At 44.5% G+C, this 13,556-nt stretch overlaps 1 protein-coding gene across 1 annotated transcript in view; it reads left to right on the forward strand.

Annotated features, from left to right (window-relative positions):
* prex2 (phosphatidylinositol-3,4,5-trisphosphate-dependent Rac exchange factor 2) overlaps nt 1-13,556 on the forward strand; it is an 86,396-nt gene that overhangs the window by 953 nt on the left and 71,887 nt on the right. The window lies entirely within an intron of this gene.

A 13,556-nucleotide genomic window follows, 5' to 3' on the forward strand; every position in this document is an offset into this window, starting at 1 on the left:
AGTCCCACGCGGTAGACAAACCACAAATTACAACAGAATCATGTCACAGAGATTGTTGCTCCTTCAAATGACCCAAGCAACATGATTCTCGTCAGTTTGCAAAGGTCTTTAAATCTTGAAGTTAAAGGGAATCAGTCCCAGATTGTTGGAACTATCTCTGTCATCATCACAGAACAGCTAAGACACATAACATCTACACGACTAGAAGGCCACTCAGAAAACACATTTAAATCCACTAGATCAAGATTTTGGGATCTGCTCCCAATTGTTCCAAAATGGCTTTATCTCACAATGTTAAAGAAAGATTTTCTGGATCTGCCCCCTGATCCGGATCTGCAATAAAATGTAATGGGTTCCTCTCTGACCCATACCGCATCCCTCCTATAACTTTGTGGTAATGCGTCCAGTAGTTTTTGCGTAATCCTGCTAACTAAGAAAGACAAAAAGCATAACCTCTTTGGCAGAGGTGGAAAAAAACCAGGAGAGAAACTCGCATAATGGCATCTGTCTCAGCTGCCTCTGTCCTTGTCACAACCAGGATTGTTACTTCTCCTGTGCAGTGTTACATTTATGACCAAACTCGCCACAAAGAATAGAAAGTATAGGAGGATGCAGTTCGCCGCTGACATTGCACACTTTTTTTGAGAGTAATAGTGAGGCCAGCCAAGGGAGGCACAGGTGGCCTCCGATTTAAAGCTCCGGAGCTGCCACCTAAATGGTATTACGTCAAATAATGATGGCAGCTCTGGAAATCCGTCTGTTGAGAATGTTAGAAGTGAAAGTCCTTTGCAGTCAACACACGAGCGTGTGATCTGGACCGTGGGTCTGGACGGCCTAATGGCTTTCATCACATCTTCTCAGCATTTCCAGCTCCCTGCTGCTATGGGAACTTTGCACGGATGTCGGGTCGAAGGGGTAACTGTGTTGCATGTCATTAAAAAGCGCGCCCCCCCCCCCCGAACACACACACACACTGCCCAGATGTTCCCAATGGAGAGCGGAGAGTCCGGGGAGGGGATGGAGCTCTATCTGGCTTTTCTTAGAAGTGGCATCATTGGAGAAGTAGTGTGGGCGATTACATGAGGGAATGTCCTCTGTCCTGGTGGTGGTAGGGGGGTTTAGGGAATGCAGCCACCCCTCCTTTATCTCCCCCTGTAGTGCTGGAACTGGGATTCATTTCAGAAGTGGCTGACCCCCGTACAAGGCAACTCTGTTCTCATTGGGAATCTTGGGATGGGAGCCGAGATCTGACAGTGAAAGATAGTCATGCTATTGTCGGCTTATTGCTGTGGAGGTGGATGATTAAAAAAAGCTGGATAGTCAGAGGAAAAGACAAAGAGTCGCTATTATCTACTGTCTTATCCTCTGGGAGGTCCTGGAGAGCATTGGGAAGATACCCAGGATGATCAAAGAGGGCCCTACTGGGGAGAGGGGTCATATTGAAGACTTTCATCAAACAACTCACTTTCCTCCCCCACTTCCTCTAATACCGAGCTAGAACCAGTAACAAACCTCGCAAGATTCTGTGTGTCTAGGGGTCAGAGCGGAGGACCAGCCAGCCCCCCCCCCCCCCCCCCCCCCTCTGTGCGAGTCCCTGGTAGGATAATCCAGGCGATTCCCAGTACCAGCAGGAAGAGATGTAAACGGGATATTGCTGGAAGGCGAAAGGGAAAAGGGCAGTGGATCACGCAGTGGATATTGCCAGGAGGGTGAAGGGTGGCTAGAAGGGGGGCTCTGGGTCTCCGCTAGTGGCTGGGCTCGGTGCCTTCTCTTGTAAACCATATTTCCTGGAGGAGGAATTCCTCCGAGGTTAGGAAATGCAGGGGAACAATGAGGCTCCGCTCAGAAGCCGAAGTTGAACCGCGGAGCAGAGATTGCTGCCGCTGATCTGTGGGACCCAGAACACAATGCACCTCGCACATACTTTACTATTAAGGTAGTGGAAAAACAACACAGAGAGCAAGGATGATTAGGAGCAATTTGTCCCAGGACAGACAGAGCGTATTGTGTGGCCTTAGCAAACCTCTCGTGGGAAAAATGTGCAGATTGCATCTTGGAGGTGTCCTTACTGGGAAGTCTAAATTTGACTTTTCTCTGGGTTCAACGAGTCACCTTTTGCACAACATGTTCTCAGTGTCCACAGTAGACTGATAGTGATTGGCAGGCTCCAGGGAAGTTGTGTGAAATATCTCAGGACAATCTTACGTAATAAACAATTATAGCCGGAGAAAGTGGGCGGCCTTGAACACTGGTGTTTATCTTGGACGGCCACGAGCCAATAAAATGACAGTCACTCTTAGAAAAGCCTCATTGAAAAGTGCAACCCAAGACACAATGTAAACAGTTGCTCTAATGAGCTCTTTGCATTTCGGCAGGTCATTTTTAGTCCTGCTGTCAAATTGAATACTTTGCCATTGTTCACCGCTGATACAGAAACACTGGAAGCCATTTGCTTGGACGATAAGCACTTGGGAGAGAGGATGCAAGAACGGGACAATGGAGGAAACCTTTCATGTCCCGGTTCTGGAGCGAGATCTGAGCCACAAATTTAACTTAATATATTCCAACAAAGCTTTGCAGTGCATTAAGTGGTCCCTCAGCTGCCGCCTTCCTCTCCCCAACAAAAGCCTGTTGAACTATGAGGCAACCACTGACTGTAATGTTTAATTTTTTGTATCCCTTTGCATAAATTGTAATTAAAGAAAAATGTGTGTTGAGACGTTGTACGGGCAGAGATTTTCTCATTCGCTGGAAAAAGGATTTGATTATTAAGGCATTCAAGAATCGTGTATATTGCATCTGCAGTTTTAAATACAGCTGCAGATGATGATATTCGTCATTCCTCCTCCAGGGGCTTAATGTGGAAAAAGTTTGTTGGTCAATAAACACATTGGTGGTCACCTAAAGTCAGTAAGAGTGGCTGCAGGAAGTGGGAAATGAAGCCTAATGAAGAAAGCAGCTGCTAAGAAGGAGCAGTTACTTGTTCTTAGAAACCCAGGTGCTTAAGTGAACCCTGTGTGTGTGTGTGTGTGTGTGTGTGTGTGTGTGTGTGTGTGTTCGCGTGAGTGTGTGTGGTTGCGTGCACGAAATAGGCTCCACATCTTTCCTACTCTCCCTCCACGGATTTGGATTTGTTCTCTGCTTGGGCGTTCATGTAGGCCCGAGATGTTTTCTGTTTTCCTTGTAACATATGACCAGTCAGCAGTCCTGGATGAGTTCAGCTCAGGGGCGGGTGTGTGTGTGTGTGTGATGGGGGGTGGGGGGGGGGCAGCCATGACATGGTTCATACCCTCTGGATAGACAGCACAGGTGATGACCCCAAAGGTCACAACCTCTTGTTCCGACCCCTTTCCTGTCCGACTGTTAACCTGCAGACTCGGTGTCTGAACATCTACGTCCCTCCTGAGCTCTGATGGAAACAACAACAGAAAGATGCCAATGTTCTGTGTGTCCTTATTGGATGAAACTCACAAACAACAATGTATAAACTGTCACCAACCCCATTGTAAATTATATAAGATCTACTGAATAAAAAAATAAAGTTTAAGCAGGGTACTCGAGGCGTCGCTCTCCTTAGAAACATTTAGCAGCTCCTCGTCAGGGACCCTGAGGAAAAGCAGGCCAGACTGGATCTATAATTCAAGATGGCAATTTTTTTTAACTTTTTCAGAGGACCACTAAGGATCCGAAGTGAATGTGCAGGAGCCAGTCTCTCTCCTCAGGCTGTGAAGTTTTATTTTTATGACCTAATTTTTTTAGTCATTAATTTTTATAACTTTTGTTTTTTTGTGATTAGCATAGCGGGAATAAATCTGTAATTTCATTTTATGAGCTTGTGTTGCATAATGATAATTAAACTGAATGTTGAATCTCAAAAGGGATTTCAGATGCTGCTGTTTCTGCCCTAGTTGCTCTCCTCCTCCTGTTTTTTAACACTTCTTTTATGTCTTTATTTGGAATTGATAATCAATCCATTATACTGTTATTTGTCCCTCACCCGCCTCTCTTCTCGTGTTCCTTTTCAAATAAATCAAATATCTTTAGCTGCCTCTCTGTTGCTGTCGTTGTTCACCACCATTTCCCAGAGGAGAGTGGTGTCTGCATGTTCCAGCCATTATTTTAGATGTTGTGTTGAAGAGAAGTGTATTTTTCCACTTTCCTTTCTACATGAAAGTTTATTATGATCCCATCAGGCTTAAAATATGTGTTTCCTCATCAGAGAGCAGAATCCTCAGCAGTTACTTCTCACAGAGGCCAAGTTAAATTCAGATCTGCCAGGACTTAGTCTTATTCCAGGTACACAGAAAAACATGTGGCTGCTCTGTGGACGTGAAGCAGAAGAAAGAAACACAAGCAAACGGAGAGGGAAGTGACATGTTTTTTCCTCTTGACTCTTTTTAATTGGATTGGGTCAGTCCCTCCTCTCTGAGAATACAGGCGGTTTTTCTTCTGCCTGTCCCCAGTGAGAGGCCCCTGAACTGATGAAGTGGCTCACTTGCATTTCAATTTCACACCACCTCCACAGCGCAAGGGGATTGCATTTTATGGCGTGTTTGAAAGGATGCAACTGTCACTTCTTGCATCGCCTGTGATTTATCATATGCATTCCTGAGAGGTGTAAATGCATTGGACAAGAGACTCATCTCATTTCTGTGGCATTTTTCTGCAAGTAGAAGCATTGTGTGACATTTGTGTGCACATACCATTTTTAGCAACTTGTCTATTTGCGGGATTGGTGTTTTTCTAGCCAGGCTGAAGATAAACAACGCTGTGGATTAGCTTGGCGACATCCCTGACCTGAAGAGATTTTTGCATCAATCTTGAGTCCCATATTAATATAACATTGAGTGGGATAATCCTTTATCTTCCCATGGAGCAATGCTGTTTTTTTTTTGGAGCTGTCTTGTTTTGCATTCCTTTCAATAGTTTATCCATTCATCTTCGTCAAGAAAGATTTAGCAGTTTCCTAGATGCCCCAAATGCGATTACAATTGGAAACATACAATACCATTCATTTCCCCCTTAATGGCAAGCAATCAAATTATTTGAGACTTTGAATATTGTAATACTCAGTGAGATATGTGATATTGAAAGTAATGCAGATTGATTTTAAAAGGTAGTTTATCATGTTTTACCTTTTTTCTGGTTGGCATTGATCCTCAGCCAAATATGGTGCTGGCCAAAATGCATTCAGAAAGCCAAATGTCTGCTGAGTCGGGCGACTTTGAACAATTTAAGCTTTTTGCTTAACATGGTGGCTGAAATCAGCAGGTCTGTCAAAGGTATCAAAGTCTGTGTAAAACTGTCAAATCATGGTTTTATGTTTAATTAGCACTATCGCCTCAAAGCAAGAAGGTTATTGGTCCCTGGTTTGGTCAAGGGCCTTCCTTTGTTGAGTTTACATGTTCTCTCAATGTCCGCCTGGGTTTTCACTCGGGTACTCTGGCTTCCTTCCACAGTCTAAAGACATGCATTTGGGGATTAGATTGATTGGAGATTGGAGAAATGTCTGTAGGTGTAAATGCGAGAATGAATGGTTGTTTGTCTCAGCTCCCATGTAGCCCTCCAAGGAGAAGCAGTATAGATAATGGATGGATTCATCCTGGGCTTAGATCTGTGCAACAAGTGGAAACTCCAGGAAGTCTGCTACACAATACCCTGTAAAGTCAAATGCTCATTAGGGAGCTTTAGAGGTTCTGGTCCTGGGGTTTCCCCCGAGTCTTTGAGCCAAGGTAGTTTAACCAGCTGCTGGCTGTGGCTTCATATTTACAAGCAATCTACCTGTTAGTCTGTATTTTCCTACTCCTGCTTTAGAAGTTTAGTCTTCGTGGGGGAATCCATTTGACTTTTTGTGTAGTCCAGTCTCATCTCATCTATAACAACATTGATTATAACAGTCAGGTTACAGGCCTGTTGTACACCTTCTCTCTGTCAGAGTAATGTTCCTCTTGCTGCAGGGGTCTTACTCTGGAGAGGGTTCTTTTGCTTTTGTCTCAGAAGCCATTTTTCAAGCAGGATTTCCTTCCTTCCTGGCCCTCCCCATCTGTACATTGTGCTGCATGCTTCCTGCTCCACACACACACACACACACACACACACACGCACTCACGCACACACACACACACACACACACACACGCATGCTTGACTACATTTGCGATAGGGATTATATGACCCCTGCATTGGCCTCAGCAGCTCAGGAGGCAGAGGTGGTGCTGTCCCTGTCTCTCGGCCCAGAGGAGAAGGCGGCCTTTGATTTAGCCGCTGCCAGCTGCCGGGTCACGTGGTGGATTTACGTGAGACAACTAGAAAAGTGGCGGGGCTCTGAGAGACACTTATCAGGATGTTCATGCGGTGTGAAGGGGTCATCATCACAAGGGGGCCCCTGTTTTTACTGGCATGGTCTTTGGCAAGGCACACACACACACACACACACACACACACGCACACACACACACACACACTGGCAATGTTGGTTAAGCACTCTCAATCCTGCCTTAATAGCCATTAAGGGATGACAATATTAAAAGACGACAAATTGTTTGTAAACCAATTAAATATTTGTATGTTCCCTATTAACCCAATTAAGGTAATTGCATTAAATTGTTTTATTACTAGCCATTTCATTTCCTATCACGACGTATCCCACAAACTGTGCTGCAGTCTCTAGAATTTCTGATCTTTTTTTGATGAAGTGTCCCACTCGGAATGTCTAGACTAGTCTGCGTGTTTCCTCTGTGGTTCAAAATCACACTTTCCATGTCATTCATGTCTCTGTCCGTCCTGCATTTCTGGGCTCGATGTCCATAAACATGCAGAGCTCGCTCGGCCAGACACGATGGGAAATTCCACTTCGCTCCCAATTATTTCATTAAGCTCTTGAATAGGACTTGCCAAAGACGCTCTGAGATAGACAAGTGTCTCTTTGTCTCTGTGCAGACATCCTTTCTGTCGGTCTCTCTTTCTTGTGTGCGCGTGTGTCCTTTCGCACAACACATGATTTTTTGGTCCAATGTTAATCTGATTAGAGCTGCTTTAAAGTCCATAATGTTACCGATTTTTTGCAACCTCCTGCTCTGTCAATTCACAGACAGAAAGAAGTCCTGAGGAGCACAACCCTGGCAGGAACGGGTGTTTGTGCAAGTGGGCACACTCTCAACATTTGTTGCTCTGGGATTGGGAGAAGAGGAGAATCTGGCAGGGAGTGTAGTTGTCATATTCTCCATACTCCACTGTGTCCTGCTCTGTCATGTGTAAGAGAGGCTGACGCTGCAGGTTTCCCTTTTTTCTTGCCAGTCATGTTGAAATGGAGGGTGGTGGGGCGGGGGGGGACAATTTGGAAGTCTGAAGCGGTAATGAAATGTGCTGTCTGGGGTTTGTGACAGTCACGCTACAGACCGGGAGACAGACGATCCTGCTCTGTCATCCCGGAGATCAATACACGGTGCTGCCATGTTGTTGATGTGAATCACCGGGTGATGGTTTGCTCCGCCGCGCGTGGAAATAGGGGAAGCGAGCCGAGCTCGGTCTCTAAGGACCGACACTTATCCCCCGGAGGCTCGTCTTCTCACTGTTTTGCAATTCCACGAGTCAAAAGATATTCCTGGTATGCTGGAGATGCCAGACCATTTACCGTGCCACGATGGGTGAAATTGAACAGACACGGAGTCTGTCTGAAAAACGGTTAAACGGACATGACCGCAAGCATAATTTTACACTCACTCCAACGTCAACTCACCAGGAGCCAGGCACAGACATTGGCCACAGACATATTCATTAGATAAATTGCTTCTTTCCAGCTGTTTTGGAATCTCCTTGGGTATCAGGGTCAGTGAAAGGACAAGAATAACACCAAAGGGAAGAGCATCTCTTTTCCCTTCATGCAAATAGTGAATTCTTGTTCAAAATGTTTTCATACAAGCTCGATTTGTCCCTGTGTTTTTTTGTCTTTTCCTAAAACAATAAGCTTTCCAATTAAAATCCCCAAACTATCTGTTGCCTTGAAAGAAGTGTCTTAATCCAGAGTTTTTTATTTATTCCGGTGCTCATGCAGACGGCCGACAGCGAACAAGTGCTCCTGAAACAAATGGACCCTTGTTCGCTGGAAGAACCTGTGAAATGAATACTCACTATGTACCCCGTTGCTAATTAAAACCAGGGACCCTGCATTGAGCTGTGCAGATGAGCCTTAATAACAACTCCAGAGATAGAGCCATATTAACATTCCCCACTGTATTTATAGTGACTGGTTTCCTCTGTACACCGCCAGTGGGAGAGACGCGGACCATCGTGGGGAAGAACTCTAGTGAGATAATAAGCGTGCAGGATGACTTCTGGAGGTGTCACAAGGACCTGCTGAGGAGACGGAGGGAGTGTAGTGTATAAAGAGAGAAAAGCTACAAAGAGCCTTTCTCTCTTTTCGGATGTTCCCCAGTGTGCGCTCAGCATCAGAGCCGGACTGTTTGTCTCTGGTCGGTACTTCTTGGGGGAAAGCTCAGTTATTTGCTTACCAGGATCCACTGTGTGTGTGTGTGTGTGTGTGTGTGTGTGTGTATGTGGGATTTTTTGTATGGGAGACCTCTGCAATTTTGAATTCCAGTGAGAAAGTAGTTCCGCTGTGGAGGAAGTACGGTAAAGGCACCATATCCTCCCTACAGAGTTGCCATGTTAAGAAGGCCAAACAAGCCTCTCTTCCCCCCCCCTTCTACTTTTCCCTCTGTACTTCCTCTGCATTTTTCTATCTGTTTATGCTGTCTGTCTTTTTTTCTTTCTATCCCCTTCACTCTCTCATTTTCAAATCCAGGGACTCAGGTTGTTTTCGAGAGCTTGCCCGAGGCTGCCGAGCTGCCGGCCCACCTGTTACCTGTGGTCCTTTGACTTGCTTTACTTTTCACTCTGTCTCCCCGGAGGAGGAATATGACAAAGAAACAGAGGAGTGTTACATTAATGAGCAAATCCTCACAGTCTGGTGGTTCACTCTGGTGGGCTTTGTCATTTGTGGAACTTGCCTGTTTTTGTCTCATTCTCCGACACTGAATGGACTTTGTTCTACCGTTTTGTATTTGCTAACGAGATAAGATTCGAGCACAGACGCTGGATTAAAAATAAAATGGGATACCTGCACTTGTGTGGTGTGATAGCCCCATGCATTTACATTTTTAATGCAACAGTATGATATAAAGTAGAAAACACAGTGTTTGGTTACCATCTCTCTGAATATGAATCCAGAGCAGATTAGTTGACAAAAGAAGCAGCTTGTCCAATAGAGTTTGGGCAAGGCCTCGACATTAGGACGAGTGCCAATGAGCTTTTTTCAGTTGTGAGCAACAGATCCTGCACTGCAGCCAATGCAGTTGAGCTTTGGTAACTGAATAAGTTCCCGAAAAGTACAAGCTGATAAATCTGTTATTGCTTTTAAACTGCTTTTAATTCCCTGTAATGTCAGAGAGAGCAGGGTGTTCTCCAGTTGAATGGATGAGTCTACTGGGACCCAAAATGGCTGTTATGCATGTAATACATTAAACTGACACTTTGGTCCTGCCCACTCCTTCTTGAATGCTCAAGCAGATGTTTGAAGATGTTGCATGGAAGCAGCTGGATGAATTTAATTTAATTGTCTTCAAATGTTCTGCATCATTTTGCTCTTTGGATCTGTTTGATGCTCTTTGGCTCATTTGGGAGGATTTTTATTCCAATCACAGCCCATCCTTCAACGCGTGTGACTTTTTATATTAATGAACGACATGCATTTTGTCCCCCTTGCACTTTCTTCCTTTGCTTGTCTACTCACTTCACAATCACTGTACCGTCTCTTTGTCAAGACAGCTTGCTCTGGCTTGGCAAACATACTGTACACACACTTTATTATGAAGCTCAGAAATGTCCATCATTGTCCTTCTGTTATATCACTGGTCGCTGCCCCAGGAAGCGAGCCGCCTCTGTTGTTTTGCCAAACTATCTCTGGTGTGGTTCATCTGTTTCACTGACAGAGATAAACATATACAGGGGGAGGGGCTAGCCTTCCTCTCTATCTTTCCAATGTGGCGGAGAGAACCGTTGGTGGTGGTGGGGCAACGCTGCATAATATCTATTCACAGAGTTTCCTGACCTAGGTTTGGCACACCGCACACTCAGTCGGCATGGAAACAGCCCTCTAGTGGGTCTCAATGCCCCTGTGTCTTTCATTTTACTTTACTTTACTATGAGGCTAAATCCCAAGGACGAGGGGGTGATTTCAACTTTCCTACTCCTGAACATATTACAGCAAACTTAAGTTATTGAGCGAACTGTCACTTGAGATTGAACCAGATGAGTTATAGTAACTTCCATGGGTCTTTTACATCGGTATGGTTCTGAGGCAAGCCATCCACTTGATGCCAGTGCAGTTTAGAATGTTTACAACTACAAAACACAGAGAGTATTGATAATGTACCTCTTAAGTAAGAAACAAAAGTGGCCGTGTTCTAAAACGACAGAGGTCCAACTTACCAACTTGCAAGATCTCTATCCAAAAAGTTTGGCCAGGGTTGAAATGTCCTCCTCGTGTCCTATGGTCGTCTCACTTGAACGAGTGGCTGCACTCCCCCCCAGGACTTGGTACTGCTTTGTTTCGTATGTTTCAACCCGAATCTGTGGGTTTCAGAAGACGTGCACAAATACGAACAAATTAAAACAGAGAGTGTGGACAGAAGGCTTTGTCCATTTCCGTATCTAATTATACATACATTGAGCATGAATGAGCCTCACAACTCGTTTCCACACAGTTTTGTTTGATTTGTGTAATTCTGTTTTATATATGGACTCTGCCCCCTAGTGTTCAACGCAAAAGTTAAAAAAAAACTTTTAACGTACATGGCCGCAAATGTGGGACCATAAAATACCAGAGGTGAGGAGTTCTTCAACACATCGGAGATCGTGGACGTTGTAAAAGGAATGAATTCACCTCTTCTTCACCTGCTATGCAGAAATGAGGTTTTAAGTTAGTGATGTTTTTTATGGTGTGGCCTGCAGGTCTGCTGACTCAACCTGGTTTGAGTTTCAGTAAACATTGGGCTCTTATCACATGTTTTTCTTCTTTTTTGATTCTGAACATGATTACATCTGGCAGCACAGACACAGTTTCCACAAGCACTTCCTGGAAGCCCACAGCTTGTGAGCCTGTGTTGATTAATGGCAGGTAGGGCCACATGCAGTGATTGGCCCAATCTATTCATCACACCATCTGCTCTGTGGAATAATGAAAAACTTAATGGGGTTTTAATGTGGAGTCCCCCCCCCTGAGCCGTCAGAGTGACAATCTAGGTGATTGTAGATGGGCCTCAGGAAACAGAATGAGTTTGAATGATGTGGATCCATGATTAAGACAATGTCTGTATGTACAGTAAGTAACAAGGAATAAAAACAGCCTCTGTCTAATCTCTTTGCAGAAAGCGGCTGCTCACATGCTTCAAATGAGTGACGTGTGCATTTCTGTGTCTTAAATATTGGAGAAACTTTCCTTAATCCTCTTTTATCCTTTTTTAAGTATGGAAATATGGCACCAATAAAAAGCCCTATTTATTATTAATAAATTCACACAGGGAGATGAATGCATTTATTTTGTTTGGCATTTTCTGTCCGGTTGAACACGTCTGTCCATCTCTGTTAACAGATAATGTGACATGGCTTTAAAATGCAGTGAGGTCTGCTTGTGAATCAGTGGAGACTGGTGCCCAGAAAGCACACCCCGTGCCCGGGGAACAAAATGTGTCCCTCTGGAATTCAGTTGGTCATGTATCAGGATGGAGGCATCAGCCCTGGTGAAAGCTTGGGTATTTGTTTGAAATTGACTCTAAACAAAAGCAGATCCAAATGCAGTTTATACGGCTGGACTGCAATGGTCAATGTCTAAGGCTTTCCTCCAGTTATCTATTTGCTTCTCTTCTGCTCTCGGCTTGTTCTAATTTATAATTTCCCCTGACATCATCTTACAAAATCACTGCGGTAAAGACGCTCTGCTTTTATTTCGACTTATTCACATGCAAAAAGATCACTCAGATCGACAGTTAGAAGTTACAGAACATCTAACTTATTTGAGTTGTTTTTCCACTTGGACAATGTCTGCAGAATCAAGTCTGAGCATTGTCCTGAGTCGGCCTTTTTACACATGCAGCACGCCATCGGAGATTGTCCATGTGAGACGTGATGGACATGTTCAGTTTGGTTGAGGTGAGGGGCAGCGCCTCCTCAGTAGAGCGTGCAGGAGACATGACAGAAATGAAATCAACAAGCTCACTCGTTCAGGGTGAATCTTCTGGACAGTGACCTGCTTCTACAGGTTTCAAACACAGATCAAATTTCCATTACAATACTCAAAACATCGGCTCAATCCGACGTGACAGGGGTTTTGTACGAGGGACCTGACACACCGAGGCCGGTCCAGACAAAAATCCGTCTGAAGTCTGTTACTGAGTCTAAAACACTAAATGCTTTTAGTGTGAAACTGCTTTAAAGAATCATGCTTTGGATACAGTTTATTTGAAATTTCGATTTATGATTCTTATAGCGTTTTCAGACATGACCTCTAGATAACTGGAGTTTGCCTTCAGAGGAGGGGCATCGCCTGGGTAGCGCTTGCAGGAGGCGGGACATGATATATAATTCTGTTCGGGGAGGCCACAGTCATATAGAAGGTTCGTGCAACTTCTCTCCCGGCAACTTGTATGAGAATTTTGGCCTCTGCTTTTATGGCTGTCGAATTTCATTGTCTTTCCAAGTTGACATCATTGTTGGCGTTTGCCTTTGTTCTACATGTGGATGAATCTGCCTTCAGGGGAACGAGCTGTGCGACAGCGCAGACAGAATCTGTCTGAACTTGGAAATGCTCTTTTAGTCCCAGTCACCCATGATACTGTGACTGTGTCCATGAATCCATTCAGACAGTCAGTCAGTAAACTTCCCATTCACTGTCTGTGGAGCTGTTCCAGGATTAGTCTCTTAACAAACATCAACAAGGCAGACTTGGCCGCTTCTAAGGAAGAGACATGTCGTCTCCACAATGCAAATCTGACCCGTCCACAGTTCGAGGGATAAGGCCGGAGCCAAACTGTCTCAGTAGAAGTTTTCCGACTTGTTGAGTGGCTGAGTCTGTTCTCTGTGTGGTGTACTTACCTCAAAACTACATGAAAGAATGGTTTGAATTTTAAACCCTCACTTCTGTGTGACAAAACCAGTAGACTGTCTTATCTGTTGGATGATAACACAATCTAATATCTCTATCCGATCAGACTCAGAGTCCCTGCACTCCATTTCACTGTGTGGTTTCTCTAATGCTTCTTATTCCTGATAAGCATCTGCAGCGTGGCTGCTTATATTTTTTGCAGTAGAGCCCCTTAAGCTATAGAGATGCAGGATAATTAGTGCCCTTCCAGATTTAGAGATAACTTCCTGTTGGATTAACTCTTTATTATTAAAACTGAAGTGATAGACTCCCTAATGAGCCCATGTTGGATGTCACACATCGATGAAAGGAAGCAGGAGTTTTGATGCAAATTAGCGCTACCTCTGCTCAGCTACGGT

This window comes from Pleuronectes platessa, chromosome 20 (genome assembly GCF_947347685.1).
Source record: "Pleuronectes platessa chromosome 20, fPlePla1.1, whole genome shotgun sequence".
NCBI classification, from domain to species: Eukaryota; Metazoa; Chordata; class Actinopteri; order Pleuronectiformes; family Pleuronectidae; genus Pleuronectes; species Pleuronectes platessa.